This window comes from Indicator indicator, chromosome 1 (genome assembly GCF_027791375.1).
Source record: "Indicator indicator isolate 239-I01 chromosome 1, UM_Iind_1.1, whole genome shotgun sequence".
NCBI lineage: Eukaryota > Metazoa > Chordata > Aves > Piciformes > Indicatoridae > Indicator > Indicator indicator.
In genome coordinates this window covers 82,757,850-82,775,493 of record NC_072010.1, presented here as the reverse complement: position 1 = coordinate 82,775,493, position 17,644 = coordinate 82,757,850, and positions in this window count along the sequence as shown.

Genomic DNA, 17,644 nt, shown 5'->3' with positions numbered 1-17,644 from the left:
GAAGGGACCTTAACAAGGGCAAGTCAACAAGGGCAAGTGTAGAGTCTTGCACCTGGGAAAGAACAACCCCATGGATCTGTGTAGGTTGGGGACTGACTTGTTGGAGAGCAGTGAAGGGGAAAAGGACCTGGGGGTCCTAGTGGGTGGACAGTTGACCATGAGCCAGCAGTGTGCTCTTGTGGCCAAGAAGGCCAATGCCACTCTGGGGTGTATTAGAAGGGGTTTGGGTAGTAGGTCAAAAGGGGTTCTCCTCCCCCTTTCCTCTGCCCTGTTGATGCTGCATCTGGAATGTTGTGTCCAGTTCTAGGCCCCTCAATTCAAGAAGGACAGGGAAGTGCTTGAAAGAGTCCAGCACAGAGCCACAAAAGTGATTAAGGTAGTGGAACATCTTCCTTACAAGGAGAGACTGAGGGAGCTGGGGCTCTTTAGTTTGGAGAGGAGGAGACTGAGAGGTGACCTCATTAATGTTTATAAATATGTAAAGAATGAGTGCCAGGAGGATGGAGTCAGGCTCTGCTTGGTGATGCCCAATGGCAGGACAAGGTGCAATGGGTGGAAGTTGAGGCATAGGAAATTTCATGGAAACATGAGGAAAAATTTTTCATTGTGAGGGAGATGGAACACTGGAACAGGTTGCCCAGGGAAGCTGTGGAGTCTCCCTCTCTGGAGGTATTCAAAACCCACCTGGATATGTTCCAGTGTGATTTTGTATAAGTGATCCTGCTCTGGCAGGGGGGTTGGACTAGATGATATTTTGAGGTCCTTTCCAGCCCCTAACATTCTGTGATTCTGTGATTAAAGATCATCTACTTCCAACCCTCCCTAGACACCTTCCACTAGACCAGGTTGCTCAAGGCCTTATCCAGCCTGGCCTTGAGCACCTCCCTGGGCAACCTCTTCCAGCATCTCACCACCCTCACTGTCAAAAATTTCTCCCTAATATCCAGTCTAAATCTAACTATCTCCATCTTAAAGCTGTTGCCTCTCAGCCTATTACTACAGGCCTTGTAAAAAGTTCCACCCCAGCTTTCTTGTAGGTCCCCTTTGGGTGTTTGTGCTGGTTTGGGGCCAGACAGATCGTCTCTTGCCCCGAAAGGGACAAAAGAATGAGACTCACACAAACGGATTGGAGAGTGATGGAAAGTTTAAATGGAAAAGCAATTGGTGAAGCTACAAAAGACTACAAAGGATAGTGCCAAGAATATCCCAAAAGCATACAGAACCCCTCACAGAATTCCCAAAGCTTCCCAATCCTTCCCTTCTCCCACCTGAGGATAAACCCAAACCCTCAGGGCTCTTTCTTCACCCTCCTGCTGCTAGGCAAGTCTCAGGCTGGCCAGGTCTGAGACTGTCCCCTCCTCCATTCTCCTCCTGGCATTAGGCCTAGACAGGCCTAAGTGGCCTTGAGGATACTCCCCCGGCATTACCCGATAAGAGAGCATCTCCCACGGGAGCAGAGAGGGAAGAAAGAAGAAGAGATGGCTTTGCAGATGGACTTATAGGGTACAGGATTTATGGGTAGAAATACGCCGTTTCCTGTGTCCATTCCTATTGGGTGGGCACCCAGGACACCAGAGGTGTAATTTATGTAGCAGTGGCAGGGGGCACCCAGCCTAAACTGCCACATTCCACCCCTTATTTCATACCCATAATTCCTGCACCCAAAACATATCATCAGATTAGAAACAACTTTCAGATGACGTGCCTGGCAAAGTCCAGGTCCTCATCTGGGCATCCTTCCGAAAGGTCTCTCTCTTGGGCTCAGGTCACAATTCATTCCAGCTCTTCTCCCTCATCCTGTGGAACCTCCCAGCGATGCAGAGTTCATTCTCCTGCACGGTGAACTATTCATGGATCCGATGGAGCATCCTGGCCACCTGGAAACAACCTCACAACTTCTCAATCAAACATATATCTCCATCCACTCAAGTGGCATGTTTCCACCCCTCGGGGCAATCGAGTCAGAACAATCAGGCTCCTCGACTCGACTCCTTCCACCCCTTGCAGGCTGAGACTTTCCAAAGCTGCACAGACCTTTCCCAAGCCCAGTGCTGACCGCTTCCAGCCACGGCCCGAGGCTAATACGGATGCACACCACGCACAGGCACACCGCTCCCCCTGAGCGTACGCATGCCGAGGCATGGAGGCATCCGGCTACACAGCCCTCCCCCAGGAGAGGGAGTGGCTGCACTGCAACCCACCGAGAAGAGAGGCAGAGCCAGGAGCTAGGCACCATTTTCGGAACGCATCCGAAAGTCAGGGGAGAGATAACAGCGGCCATTGCCCGATATATGGAACGACAGAGCCGCCATCACCTCTGCAGCCGCGGTACAGATCAAAACCGCCGTCACCCCTCGGGCCACAAGAGCGGCTTTTCCAGCCAAAGCTACACTCACTCCCTGGGCCCTCAGAAGTAGCTTTTGAACTGGAGCCACAGCCCACCTTCTTGAGTTGCGGGAGCCACCGCTCACCTCCCGCTGCGGCTAGCCCCCACCGCCGCGGGACAAGCCGACCCTGGTCTGCTTCCGACTGCCCTCCCTCTTCCTCAGCGCCACACCACTCTGCTCGCCGCTGGCGCCGCAGGGAACAGAAGGGAAAGAGACAGGCACCGCATTCTTAAGCTTTCCCCAGTGCCTGTAGCTGTTGAGTCGCCGCTGCCGCCTTAGAACAGCAGACGGGATTCTACGCCAAAAGCTATGCACCAGGGTGTGCCCTCAGAACCCATAAAACGCCCACACGGTCGCCCCAGCACAAAGCCTTGAGCCCAGCCACACAAAACCAGCAACGCCCAGATACCCGTTTTAACTTTTCCACCTCTGCACTTCTCCAATCCAATTTGCAGAGTTCAGCACAGGACCATCCTCTGCTACCAAAAATCTGTACTGGTTTGGGGCCAGACAGATCCTCTCTTGCCCCGAAAGGGACAAAAGAATGACACTTACAAACGGATTGGAGAGTGATGGAGAGTTTAAATGGAAAAGCGATTGGTGAAGCTACAAAAGACTACAAAGGATAGTGCCAAGAATATCCCAAAAGCATACAGAACCCCTCACAGAATTCCCAAAGCTTCCCAATCCTTCCCTTCTCCCCACCTGAGGGTAAACCCAAACCCTCAGGGCTCTTTCTTCCCCCTCCTGCTGCTAGGCAAGTGTCAGGCTGGCCAGGTTTGAGACTGCCCCCCCCTCCATTCTCCTCCTGGCATTAGGCCTAGACAGGCCTAAGTGGCCTTGAGGATACTCCCCCACCGTTACCCGATAAGAGAGCATCTCCCACGGGAGCAGAGAGGGAAGAAAGAGGAAGAGAATGACTTTGCAGATGGACTTATAGGTTGCAGGATTTATGGGTAGAAATACGCCCGTTTCCTGTGTCCATTCCTATTGGGTGGGCACCCAGGACACCAGAGGTGTAATTTATGTAGCAGTGGCAGGGGGCACCCAGCCTAAACTGCCACAGTGTTGGAAGTTTACTACAAGGTCTCCTGGGAGCCTTCTTTTCTCCAGGCTGAACAGCCTCAACTCTTGTAGCCTGTCCCCCCAGGGGAGGTGCTCCAGCCTTCTGATCATCTTAGTCACCCTCCCATGGACCTGCTCCAGAAGTTCTATGTCCCTCTCATGCTGGGAGCCCCAGAAGTGGATGCAGTACTCCAGGTAGGGTCTCATGAGTGCAGAGCAGAGTGGCAGAATCACCTCCCTCATGCTGCTGGTCATACTTCTTGTGATACAGCCCAGGACATGGTTGACCTTCTGGGCTGCAAGCACATGTTGCTGGCCCCTCTTGAGGTTTTCATCAACTGACAACCCCAAGTCCTTCTCCAGACTGCTCTCAAGCCACTCCTTACCCAGCCTATGTTTGTGCTTGGGACCATCCTGATCCAGGGGTAGGACCTTGCATTCAGTCATGTTGAACTTCATAAGGTTGGCTTGGGCCCACCTCTCAAGCCTGTCCAAGCCCCTCTGGATGGCATCCCTTGGCTCCAGAGTGTCAGCTGCACCACACAGCCTGGTGTCATCTGCAAACTTGCTGAGGATGCACCTAATTCCATATTGCTGCCAATGATGTTAAACAGCAGTAGTCCCAGTACTGAGCGAACCCCAAGGGACACCACCCCTCACTGGTCTCCATTTGAGCATTGAACTACTGATTGCAACTCTCTGAGTGTGGTCACCCAGCCAGTTCCTTATGCAGAAAGTGGTCTACTCCTCAAGTCCATGCTTGTCCCACTTGGTGACCACAACATCATGCAGGACAGTATCAAATGCTTTATACAAGCCCAGGCATTTGATATGTAGAGATATATAGATAAAGGGGGAGATAAATAGATAAAAAATAGGATATATATAAAAATATATAATATAGGTAAGATGTGTAGAGATAGAGATAGAAATAGAGATAGAGGTAGAGGTAGAGATATAGAGGTAGAGATAGAAATAGAGGTAGAGATATAGAGGTAGAGCCAGAGCCAGAGATAGATAGAGATGGAGATAGAGATAGAGATAGAGATAGAGATGGAGATAGAGATAGAGATAGAGATAGAGATAGAGATAGAGATAGAGATAGAGATAGAGATAGAGATAGAGATAGAGATAGAGGTAGAGGTAGAGGTAGAGGTAGAGGTAGAGATAGAGATAGAGATAGAGGTAGAGATAGAGATCTAGAGATACAGATAGAGATAGAGATAGAGATAGAGATAGAGATAGAGATAGAGATAGAGATATAGAGATAGAGATAGAGATAGAGATGATAGAGGTAGAGATAGAGATATAGAGATAGAGAGATAGAGAGATAGAGATAGAGATAGAGACAGAGATAGAGATAGAGATAGAGATAGAGATAGAGATAGAGATAGAGATAGAGATAGAGATAGAGATAGAGATAGAGATGATAGAGGTAGAGATAGAGATATAGAGATAGAGAGATAGAGATAGAGACAGAGATAGAGATAGAGATAGAGATAGAGAGAGATAGAGATAGAGATAGAGATAGAGATAGAGATAGAGATAGAGATAGAGATAGAGATAGAGATAGAGGTAGAGGTAGAGATAGAGATAGAGATAGAGATAGAGATAGAGAGATAGAGATAGAGATAGAGATGATAGAGGTAGAGATAGAGATAAATAGAGAGATAGAGATATAGAGATAGAGAGATAGAGATAGAGATAGAGATAGAGATAGAGATAGAGATAGAGATAGAGATAGAGATAGAGATAGAGAGAGATAGAGATAGAGATAGAGATAGAGATAGAGATAGAGATAGAGATAGAGATAGAGATAGAGATAGAGATGATAGAGGTAGAGATAGAGATATAGAGATAGAGAGATAGAGATAGAGACAGAGATAGAGATAGAGATAGAGATAGAGATAGAGATAGAGATAGAGATAGAGATAGAGATAGAGATAGAGATAGAGATAGAGATAGAGATAGAGGTAGAGGTAGAGATAGAGATAGAGATAGAGATAGAGATAGAGAGATAGAGATAGAGATAGAGATGATAGAGGTAGAGATAGAGATAAATAGAGAGATAGAGATATAGAGATAGAGAGATAGAGATAGAGATAGAGATAGATAGAGATAGAGACAGAGATAGTGATAGAGATAGAGAGCGAGAGAGAGCGATAGAGATAGAGAGCAAGAGAGAGAAAGAGAACTATGATGTAGTTGCCATCACAGAAACATGGTGGGACGATTCTTACAATTGGAGTACCGCACTGGGGGGTTATAAGCTCTTTAGGAGAGACAGGCAAGGGAGAAGAGGAGGAGGGGTGGCCCTGTATATTAGGGAATCCTTTGATGCCTCAGAACTTGAGGTTGCAGAAGAAAGGGTTGAATGCTTGTGGGTTAAAATCAGAGAGAGGCCGCACAAAACTGACATCCTGGTTGGAGTCTGTTATAGACCACCCAACCAGGACGAGGAGGCTGATGAGATATTCTATAAGCAGCTGGAAGCTGTCTCAAGATCATCAGACCTTGTCCTTGTGGGGGACTTTAACCTACCAGACATCTGCTGGGAACTTAATTCAGCAGAGAGGAGACAGTCCAGAAGGTTCCTAGAGTGCATGGATGACAACTTCCTGATGCAGCTCTTAGGTGAACCTACCAGGGGTAAGGCTCTGCTTGATCTGCTGTTCTCAAATAGAGAAGGGCTGGTGGGAGATGTGATGGTTGGAGGCTGTCTAGGGTGCAGCGACCATGAGACAGTGGAGTTTTCAATATGCAGGGAAATAGGGAGGAGCAGTAACAGAACCCTCACTTTGGACTTTCGGAGGGCAAACTTCAGGTTGTTCAGGCAACTTATTCGGAAAGTTCCCTGGGTAACAGCCCTTAAGAAGAAAGGGGTCCAGGATGGTTGGACCTACTTCAAACAGGAGCTCCTAAAGGCACAGGAACTGGCAGTTCCCACATGCCATAAGACGAGCCGGTGGGGAAGACGACCGGCCTGGATGAGCAAACAGCTCCTGAAGGATTTAAGGGAAAAAAAGAGGATTTATCGCCTTTGGAAAGGGGGGGAGGCAACTAGTGATATGTTTAAGGAAGGTGCTAGATCATGTAGAAAAAAAATTAGAGAGGCAAAAGCACAGTTAGAAATTAAACTGGCCGCTTCTGTGAAAGACAACAAAAAGCATTTTTATAAATATATTAATGCTAAAAAGAGGGGCAAGAGGAGCCTCCACTCTTTATTGGACGTGGAGGGTAACATTGTAACTAAGGATGAGGAGAAGGCTGAGATTCTAAATACCTTCTTTGCCTCCATTTTCAACAGTAAGGCAGGAGGACTTCAGGATAACTGGCCTCCTGAGCTGGTTGATGGGGTCAAGGAGCAGTGTTGTACTCCTGAAATCCATGTGGAATTAGTTCGAGACTTGTTGAGTCACTTGGATATTCACAAGTCCATGGGACCCGATGGGATTCATCCTAGGGTGCTGAAAGAGCTGGCAGAAGAGCTGGCCAAGCCTCTCTCCATCATTTTCCACCAGTCCTGGCTCACTGGAGAGGTCCCAGAAGACTGGAAACTGGCCAATGTGACACCCATCCACAAGAAGGGACGAACAGAAGAACCTGGGAACTACAGGCCTGTCGGCCTGACCTCAGTGCCAGGGAAAATCATGGAGCAGATTGTCTTGGGGGCAATCACTGCACACCTGAAGGATGGCCAAGGAATCAGGCCCAGCCAACATGGATTTAGGAAGGGCAGGTCCTGCCTCACCAACCTGATCTCCTTCTATGATCAGGTGACCAGCCTGGTGGACGTGGGAAAGGCTGTGGATGTAGTCTACCTGGACTTCAGCAAGGCCTTTGACACTGTCCCCCACAGCAAACTCCTGGCCAAGCTGGCAGCCTGTGGCTTGGACAGCAGCACTCTGTGCTGGGTTAGGAACTGGCTGGAGGGCCGAGCCCAGAGAGTGGTGGTGAATGGTGCCACATCCAGCTGGCAGCCTGTCACTAGTGGTGTCCCCCGGGGATCAGTGCTGGGCCCCATCCTGTTCAATATCTTTATTGATGATCTGGATGAGGGGATTGAGTCCATCATCAGTAAATTTGCAGATGACACCAAGCTGGGAGCAGGTGTTGATCTGTTAGAAGGTAGAAGGGCTCTGCAGAGGGACCTTGACAGGCTGGACAGATGGGCAGAGTCCAACAGAATGGCATTCAACAAGTCCAAGTACTGGGTGCTGCACTTTGGCCACAACAACCCCATGCAGAGCTACAGGCTGGGGTCAGAGTGGCTGGAGAGCAGCCAGGTGGAAAGGGACCTGGGGGTACTGGTTGACAGGTGCCTGAACATGAGCCAGCAGTGTGCCCAGGTGGCCAAGAGAGCCAATGGCATCCTGGCCTGCATCAGGAATAGTGTGGCCAGCAGGAGCAGGGAGGTCATTGTACCCCTGTACACAGCACTGGTTAGGCCACACCTTGAGTACTGTGTCCAGTTCTGGGCCCCTCAGTTTAGGAAAGATGTTGAATTGCTGGAGCATGTCCAGAGAAGGGCAACGAGGCTGGGGAGAGACCTTGAGCACAAGCCCTATGAGGAGAGGCTGAGGGAGCTGGGACTGTTTAGCCTGGAGAAGAGAAGGCTCAGGGGAGACCTCATTGCTGTCTACAACTACCTGAAGGGAGGCTGTAGCCAGGTGGGGGTTGGTCTCTTCTCCCAGGCAACCAGCAGCAGAACAAGAGGACACAGTCTCAAGCTGCACCAGGAGAGGTTTAGGCTGGAGGTGAGGAGAAAGTTCTTCACAGACAGAGTGGTTGGCCATTGGAATGTGCTGCCCAGGGAGGTGGTGGAGTCACCATCCCTGGAGGTGTTCAAGGGGGGATTGGACATGGCACTTGGTGCCATGGTTTAGATAGTCATGAGGTTTAGGGTGACAGGTTGGACTCGATGATCTTTGAGGTCTCTTCCAGCCTTCTTGATTCTATGATTCTATGATTCTATAAAAAGAGGTGAGATACACAGATACAGATAAAAGTTGATAAGATATATATGTATTTAAAATAGAGGATATATAAATACACACACATATGTACATATATCTATGCAGAAAATGGGTGAGATATAGAGATATATAGAAAAACTAGGAGTGATATATGTATATATATCACCTATTTTATATATATCTATACATGTATCTCACCTATTTTATATATATATATACACACACACACATATATACACTTATGTATGTATATATAAGTAGGAGAATAATAAGGCATTTATACCAGAGAATTACCAGAGTCTGAACACCAACAGAGCACTATCAAGAGCCTAACACAAAACATGCAGAATACAGAATGTCAAACCAAAATTATTAAAATTTTAAAAAAGAGAACTTTTCTCTTTTTTTGAGCATAAACCAAACACAAAATGCCACTGATAATTAACTGGAACTTGAACATGTCTGATGCTTGGGTGCTGTAATGAAATAAGCAAAGTACTGAAGAGAAGATAGCTGAAAAGAAAACATTTAAATCAGCAGGTAGGGAATGTGCACCCAAACTCCTCCAGGCAGACTTAGATGTGGGCACCAGTTCTGTACATGGTGTATTTTGCTTCATCTGTGTAAAGGAATTTTTTTGACAAACACAATCTGAAGTACAGACTTGGATCCTAAGGCAGCAGGAGTGGCAGGCGTGGGAGGAAGGCAGCCTATATGGACTCAACCCTGAAGTAGCTGAGAGGGGATAACAGAATCATAGAGATATTGAGGCTGGAAGAGACCTTTGAGATCAAAGACTAGATATTAGAAAGAATTATTTAGACTAGATTTTAGAGAGAAATTATTTACACTGAGGGTGGTGAGACTCTGGAAGAGGTTGCCCAGGGAAGTTGTGGATGTCCCCTCCCTAGAGGAGACCCAGGTTGGATGAGGCCTTGAGCAGCTTGCTCTAGTGGAAGGTGTCCCTGCCCATGGCAGGAGTGGTTGAAACTAGATGATCTTCCACCCAAACCATTCTATGAACCCAGGAATTTCTTAGTTTTTTTTTCCCCTTGATTTACATGTCTGCTGATAGCAAAGGTAGTCGCTTCTTTAGCATAGCTGAAATACCCATTAATTACAATAAATAATACCCATTAATTACAAGAAATAAGACATTCTGTCAGATCTTTCTTTACCTTACACCCATCCCCCCAGCTGCATAAAAAAAAAGATTTAAACAGCACATATTTGATGGAGTGAAAAAAAAAAGAAGCAGGTGAACACCAACTGAACCAAGCTCTCATCTTTCTAAGAGGTAATATGTGGAGTTGATTAGACTTAATTTCATTCTAATATCAGTTTCTCAATTGGTAACAAATGTATGAAAGTGGCAGCACATTAGAAGATCTGAGGAGATTCTGATTTCGTAGGAAGAATGAGAAAGAGCAAATACAATACATCAAAAAGAGAAGCAGCAATCGGTTCTTAAAATAGAAAAGGCCATTAAAGATGACTGAGAAGCCAGATAATGGGCTTAGTATTTAAAAGTGATTGAACAAAGAAGGCACTTGCAAATGAAATGAATCTAAGGCTAGAAAGAGATGAGACTCCAAAAATGGCAGAAAAAATGGAATATTGTCACTAAACCGCACATTGGGAACAAAAGAATAGTCAGTTTATGTTAAGAAGAAATGTTCTTTTTTTGTCCCTCAAAAATGATGTTAGTATTTAACCCAGCATCAGTAGCCTGGGTAGCCCCAGGTGGTTATTGTTGAAGGAGACTCTTGTCACAATGTAGCTTATGCTGTGGCACTATTTCAGCTCCACCATATCCCACTGGCTCTCCAGTCTGGATGTTGAAAATTACAAGTGGCTTTAAGAGGCCAGTTAACTTGCTTTTTACTGGAGAACCCAAAACCCTGAGTATCCTGAAATCCTTTCTGATTCAGAGTGCTTTCCAATTCAAGTGGAATCCTGCAAAAACTCATTTAATAGATTCATAGATTCATAGGATGGTTTGGCTTGGAAGGAACCTTGAAGGTCATCTAATTACAACCCCTCTGCCATGGGCAGGGACACCTTCCACTAAACCAGGTTGCTTAAGGCCTCATCCAACCTGGCCTTGAACACCTCCATGGAGGGGGTATCCACAACTTGCCTGGGCAAGCTGTTCCAGTGTCTCACCACCCTCACTGTCAAGAATTTCTTCCTAATATCCAATCTAAATCTCCCTTCATATCTCCAGCTCAAAGCCATTGCCCATCATCCTATCACTACAAACCCTTGTAAAAAGTCCACCTCCAGCTTTCCTGGAGCCCCTTCAGATACTGGAAGGCTGCTACAAGGTCTCCCTGGAGCCTCATCTTCTCCAAGCCGAGAAAAGACATTACTTAACAGGCAATGAACTTGAGACTTCAAGCAATAAACAAGTCCTCAGAGACATCTTTAGCTTCTGCCTTATGTTAATACCACAACAATGTTCACTTTCGCCAAGCCAACAGTCTTTAGCATATCTCTTTATTCCTCTTAATTTTGTGCTCATATTTTACCATGTCACCCACACTTTGTTATCTCTCAAGGGTACCCTTCAAGTTTTGTGATTGCTGCTTATACTGGGCTCCAAAGTTGACTTCAGATACCTGTTTCTGCTTAAATGTTTACAACAGGCATGCCAGGAATTAGAACACACTGGGCAGGGAGGTGATGGAGTCACCATCCCTGGAGGTATTCAAGAAATGTGTGGACATGGTGCTTTGGGACATGGTTTAATGGCCATGGTGCTCTTAGGTTGAAGGTTGGACTTAACCATCTTGGAGATTTTATCCAATTGTGGTGGTTTTAAGACTGTCTCTTTAATTTTTCTTCACAAATTGCAAGCAGAGAAAGTAAAAGAATGTAAATAAATTACTATTGGGTGTAAGACACGACATCGTGCCCAGGAGGAGAATCCATGAGATCTGTGGTGCATGAACCCTAAGAACCCTGAGAGCCCTGAGTCACCTGAGTGTCCCTGTTCCTTTCTTCACTCCATCTGCGAGGAAAGAAGCTGTTTGCTGTTTTTCCTGTGATTTGAGCTTTTGAATCATCTACACCAACTGAAACAATTGTATGATTCTGTGAATACTCACACAGATCCTTGGATAGATAATGAATTAGTCCCCACAACTGTAGCAGCTGAACAAATTATTTATATCTCAGATTAGAAAACTTTGCCTAGCAGGAACATTTACTTGATTATTGTTGAGCAGTTATTACAAAGAGGCAATTATCACAATTAGAAAAAGAAGCAGGAGAAATACCAAGAGTGCTGGGAAAAAAAGTTATTGTGAACACAAACATTTCAATATAGGTATCTAAAGCAGGAGAATTCCTTAAAAGAGCCTTAATCAAGCTCAGCAGGATATAAAAATAAAGACATAAAGTGGAATCATAGGATGGAAGGCATTAGAAGGGTCCTCTGGATATCGTGCAGTCCAACCCCCACACCAATGCAGGTTTCACAGGAACATGTCCAGGTGGGTCTTGAAAGTCTCCAGAGAAGACTCCACAACCACTCTGGGCAGTCTGTTCCAGTCCTCTGGCAACATCACAATAAAGTTTACCATTAAGTGTAATCTCCTGGGTGCCGGTTTGTGCCCACCCCCCCTTGCCCTATCACTGGCCACCACTGAGAAGAGTCCCTCCCCATCCTCATGACCTCCACCACTGAGGTATTGGTATGGATTTAGAAGATCCCCCTCAGTCTGCTCTTACCTGCTCTTGCCACTGGGCAAGCCTGAGACCAAAGGAAAAAAAATAAAAGAGGAAAACCACAAATTTGTGATACTGTTTCAGAAGTTTGAACAGAAACATCTGATCCTGTGGTTAAAATTTTTTTTTAAGGTCATCATCCAAAGCACAGAGCAGCCCCATAGTCCTTTCCTATTTACATTGTGGAGCTTGCTGAGTTTATCACACCCCTGCCACAAGGACTTTCATAAGAAGCGCAGTTGTTTGAAAATAGGTGTGAATCATTTATGACATCCAGCTGTGTGTGTGACAGATAAAATCTGCTCCTCACCCTGCAGCAAACAAGCAGATTACAAACCACTGTCAGGGAAAGAGCATTCTGCTGGCTAAACACTATTAACTTGAGAAGACAGAAATAAGGTCAAGGTTAAGCACTTCCGAAATGTCTACTTTTCAACTCCACAGTCACAAAGAATGTAAGAAAATGTACACTTAAACAGCAGCAAAATTAATCCTTATAAAGATGACAGAAGAGATCAAAATCCAATCTTGTCATACAAGGAGAACCAGCCTGGGAACAGCATGCCAAAATTTGAAATTCATCAGTGCCAGCAGCTTAAGAGGACAGGCATTTACTAGACAGTGTCCAAGGAAGGCTATGAGGATGATGAAAGGACTGGAACATCTGTCTGTTGAGGAAAGGCTGAGAGGCCTGGGACTGGAGAAGAGAAGGCTGAGAGGGGATCTGATAATATTTACAAATATCTGAAGGGTCAACGTCAAGAAGAAGGTGCATGTCTCTTTTCACTGGTGCCCTGCGATAAGACAAGGGCAATAGATACAAACTGGAGCACAGGATGGAACACAGGGAGTTCCACTTCAACATAAGGAAAAACTTCTTAGCTGTGAGGGTGGTGGAGCACTGGACCAGACTGCCCAGAGAGGTTTCAGAGTCTCCTTCTCTGGAGACTGAAGATCCACCTGGGCATCTTCTTGTGTGGTTTGCCCTAGGTGATCCTGCTTTTGCATGGTGGTTGGAGTCGATGATCTCCAGAGATGTCTTCCAACCCTTACCGTTCTGTGATGCTTCTTAACAACTTGCTTCAAGCACTTGTGGAAGCTGTGGCAACAGCATCTGCCTGACAGAGCCATAGGCTGTAAAGCACAATGAACCCAGACAACTTTGTGTGTGTCAGACCTGAATGTATCTTTCATAGGCTGAACACCCAGAAAACTCAGGATCACTTTGTGGTAGCCATCTGGGTTTAAACGTTCCAGTATCCTTACTGAAATAAGCTACATTTCATACATTGGGAGCATGCTATAGCTGTGCTCTTGTATCTGTTATTCATGGAATCATAAAATAGTTTGGGATTGAAGGGACCTGAAAGATCATCTAGTTACAACCCCACTGCTGTAGGCAGGGACACCTCCCACTAGACCCAGTTGCTCAAGGCCTCATCCAACCTGGCTTTGAACACCTCCAGAGAGGGGCCACCCACAGCATCCCTGGGCAACCTGTTCCAGTGTCTCACCACCCTCACTGTCAAGAATTTCTTCCTAATATCCAGTCTAAATCGACCTTCCTTGAGCTCAAATCCAGGGCATCTGTCACCACAAGCCCTTGAAAAAAGTTCCTCCCCAACTTTTCTGTAGCCCCCTTCAGGTGCTGAAAGGCTGCTCTAAGGTCTCCCCGGAGCCTTCTCTTCTCCAGGCTGAGCAGCCTCAACTCTCTCAGCCTATCCCCACAGGGGAGGTGCTCCAGCCCTCTAATCAACTTGCAGCCTCCCCTGGACTTGCTTCAGCAGTTCCATGTCTTTACATATTGGGGGGGGGGCACCAGAACTGGACCAAGTGGGGTCTCACAAGAGCACTCGGCAGCATCTGATATAACATCACCTGTGCTACAAAATGACAGGGCCAATGCTCAGTCTTTCCACAATTAACTTGTGTTACCAGATCAGCTACTAAATAATGGATTGCTTCAGCTTGTACATGACTTGGAGTCCCTCCATGCTGATCTGAGAAAGCTGGATCAGGTCCCAACAGGAGTGGGAATTTGTCCACTAATTAGGCATGGAAGGATTTACCTCAGGAGCAGTTCTGTGTAGCTGATGTGTTAAAAGATTAAGGGTCCCTTATACAAAAGGTGCATAAATGATCTGTACTCTCATAGTGCAAATTTTCTACATCTGGAGATGAAAAAAAACCTCCCTCGAAAGCGCCTTTTAGGGTGATTACCTTTTGTACCATGTTTCCTGCCCTAGGTGGCAGGGACTGCCAAGTTTTTTTTGGTCACAGATGGTTACACTTAAGCAGACTTTGCCTGCCAATGTGATTTGAACTTTGCTTAAATTATAACTTACCCTGCCATCTAAGTCAATTTCCCACCATGACAAAAAGGTCATTTGAGCTTTAAGTGCATTGGTTTGAAAATTAAAGTAGTTAAGAGTGTAACAATAATGCAAATCTGCTCACCTGAGTCTAGAGAGGGGAAAAAAAAAGGCAGGTGGTTTGCCTCTGTCTTCTCAGCTTGAAGAAATACTCTCTTCTGTGCGTCAGAACACAGAAGTAACTACAGAGTCTTCCAGTGATTGTCATCCTTGGAGGCTGAAAGCTTTGACATGGAAATAAGTTTATTTACAGATCACAAAGGGAAACATCAGTTGTGTGAAGAATATTAGGTGCATAATAAGCAAAGAACACACCACCACCTCAGAATTATTAGACTAAAGTTTCCTGGAAGTCCTCCATTGTGGAAAATTAGAGGATTTTGTCATCCCAAAAGCATTAAGACTACTATCTAAAGTACTAGAAGGTATAATTCCTGCACCATTTTTTTCAAGAATAGGAAAGGAATGTTCTTGCTCTTGAACTTTTGATTGCTTTGAGAAATCATAAATGAAAGACTTATTCTCCAGATATAGCCTCACAGAAGAAAGGATGAGAACAGTGCTGATTGTAATGAGTTTTTTTTTTTTTTTTAGGGAAATTAAAGCTATAGAAGTAATCTGCTAACAGTTTTCATGTTATTTCCAAGGCCTAGGATGAATCGTTCTAAAATGGATGTTGTGAGTGCTATTTCTGCAGAGATGCTCTGAAAAAGGCAGCAAAAGTGGCTCATCACCCAGCTAGCAACCTACAGAATCAGCTGTAAATCTGCAGTGGCATCCCCTCACTCTTTTGTTATTGTAACTTGCAGCCAAAGAGTGGTGTTGGGGGGGCTCTACAAGAAAGCTGGGGAGGGACTCTTTACAAGGCCTTGTAGTGATAGGACAAGGGGCAATGGCTTTGAGATGGAAGAGGGGAGATTTACACTGGATATTAAGAAGAAATTCATTACAGTGAGGGTGGTGAGACTCTGGAAGAGGTTGCCCAGGGATGTTGTGGATGCCTTCTCCTTTGAGGTGTTCAAGGCCAGGTTGGACGGGACCTTGAGCAACCTGGCCTGGTGAGAGGTGTCCCTGCCCATGGCAAAGGTTTGGAACTAGATGATCTTGAAGGTCTCTTCCAATACAAACCATTCTCTGATTCTATATGATTCATTCTCTACTACACATTCATTGAATGACTGTCAGAAAGAAACAAAGTACATGACTACAGATCAGCTGTCAGCACTGTACCTCGCACAGGGATGCTGTCTGGGACAGTTCTACTACAGTTTGCTATGTACTCAAGTGCTGTTTGGCCTTGATTGCCAAATTCTCCAAATAAGTAAATCATTATCTAAGATACAGAGACCTGGAATGCTTGGAACGGCTGCAGTGTTCCATAACCTCAAGGAGAAATGACTAAACAAACAGCTGAGAAAGAGAATTGATGTTTCCAACAAAAGCAGCCTTTTACTCTTTCAAGAAACAGGAGGAAACTGCAGAGTGCTTCCAGAAAAAGATCAATCAGAAGCAGAACTCCTACAACACTCCTTATCTTTGGTACTCAGTGCTGTCATCAGAAGCTCTTATTAGAATTAGTCATAAAACAAAACTTCACAGAATGCAGCCCAAAAATAATGGATTCATAGAATCATGAGAAATATAGCAGGGCAGAAGCAGAACCTTCAAAGAGAAAGTGCTCCCTGCAAGCAGTTTCCCACCCCTAGAAACTGCTCTTCAGAAATACCATGTTTATTTTGGTGTTTCTAACTTGTGATTATTTTTTTTGACCCCTAACACAACTGGAATGTTTTTGAGGCTTTTCTTGCTTTTTTATCCCTACTGCAGGAAGATGCTGACCTTTTGGTTTTTATTGTCATGCTGGGATCATATCTCTTCTCAGCAAATGCAAAACTACCGTTGGACTCGATCTTAAAGGTCTTTTCCAGCCTTAATGATTCCACGATTCTATGATTCTGTGATTTACAGAGAGCACAGAGCACATACTGACAATGGCAGTGGGTGGTGGTGGCCAGTACTAATTCACAGGCCTCTTAACACATCAGTGTATGAACTGCTGGGATTTAAATCAAATGGAGTCTCACCTGTGGATATCACATTATTTGTCAGGCTTCAGCTCCTGAGGCATTTTCACTGGCATATTTTTCTTTAGCTATGGAGACACTCACTACTCTCCTCTGCTTGCTAGGAACACAAAAACATCTTGTGAAAATGTAAGAGTGCAAATCTCCTACAGTGTGCACCTTCTTTACTCCTCTCTTTTCTTGAACAAGCCCATTTACTCCATTGTGCCAGGGGAGGTCTAGGTTGGATATCAAGAAACATTTCTTTGCTGCAAGAATGGTCAGGCATCAAACAGGCTGCCCAGGGAGGAGGTAGAGGCACCACCCCTGGAGGTGTTCAAGGAATCTATGATTGTATGGCTATGGCACTTTGGGCATGGTTTAGTGGCCATGGTGTTGTTAGATCAGTGGTTGGACTGAATGATCTTAGAGGTCTTTTCCAACCAAAACAATTCTGTGCTTCTATGGTGACTCTTTCTGCTAAACTTTCATTGTACATCACCCAGAGGATCCCAGTGTGCACTGATAACCTAAGGGACAACGCAGCAAGGGCTGCAGCAAGAAAGTAATGTGGAGAGAGGCAATGCAGCAGCCAGAGAGGACTCTCTGTGACCTTACACAGTTTAGTCACAGTTTAGAAAATACCCTAAAAGTAAGGAAAGATGGAAGGAGAATTGCAGGAAGGTGGCGGTTCCTCAGGTATGAACTGTTGAGTGCTCAAAAGCCATCTCTAACACTACATCTTAAAGAGTTTGAATTATCATTCCTATTTGAATGCATGCACTAACTGTAGGAAGGATATTTAGCTGGAAAGTAAACCTGACTTGTAAACTGTAACTAAGGTCCTCCTTTTGTGGAATCAACAAAAACTACCAGATATTTTCCTTAAAGCAGGTTTCACTGAGCGTTTTCTAATCACAGCATTAAGAGCTAATGCTGTGGACCTCTGGCTGCTTCCTGACATGTGGTGGTGCTACTGCTTAAAGCAAGTCAGACAGGCTTCTCTAAAGATCAATTTCACACTTTATCCCGTTAAAAAAAAAAAAAAA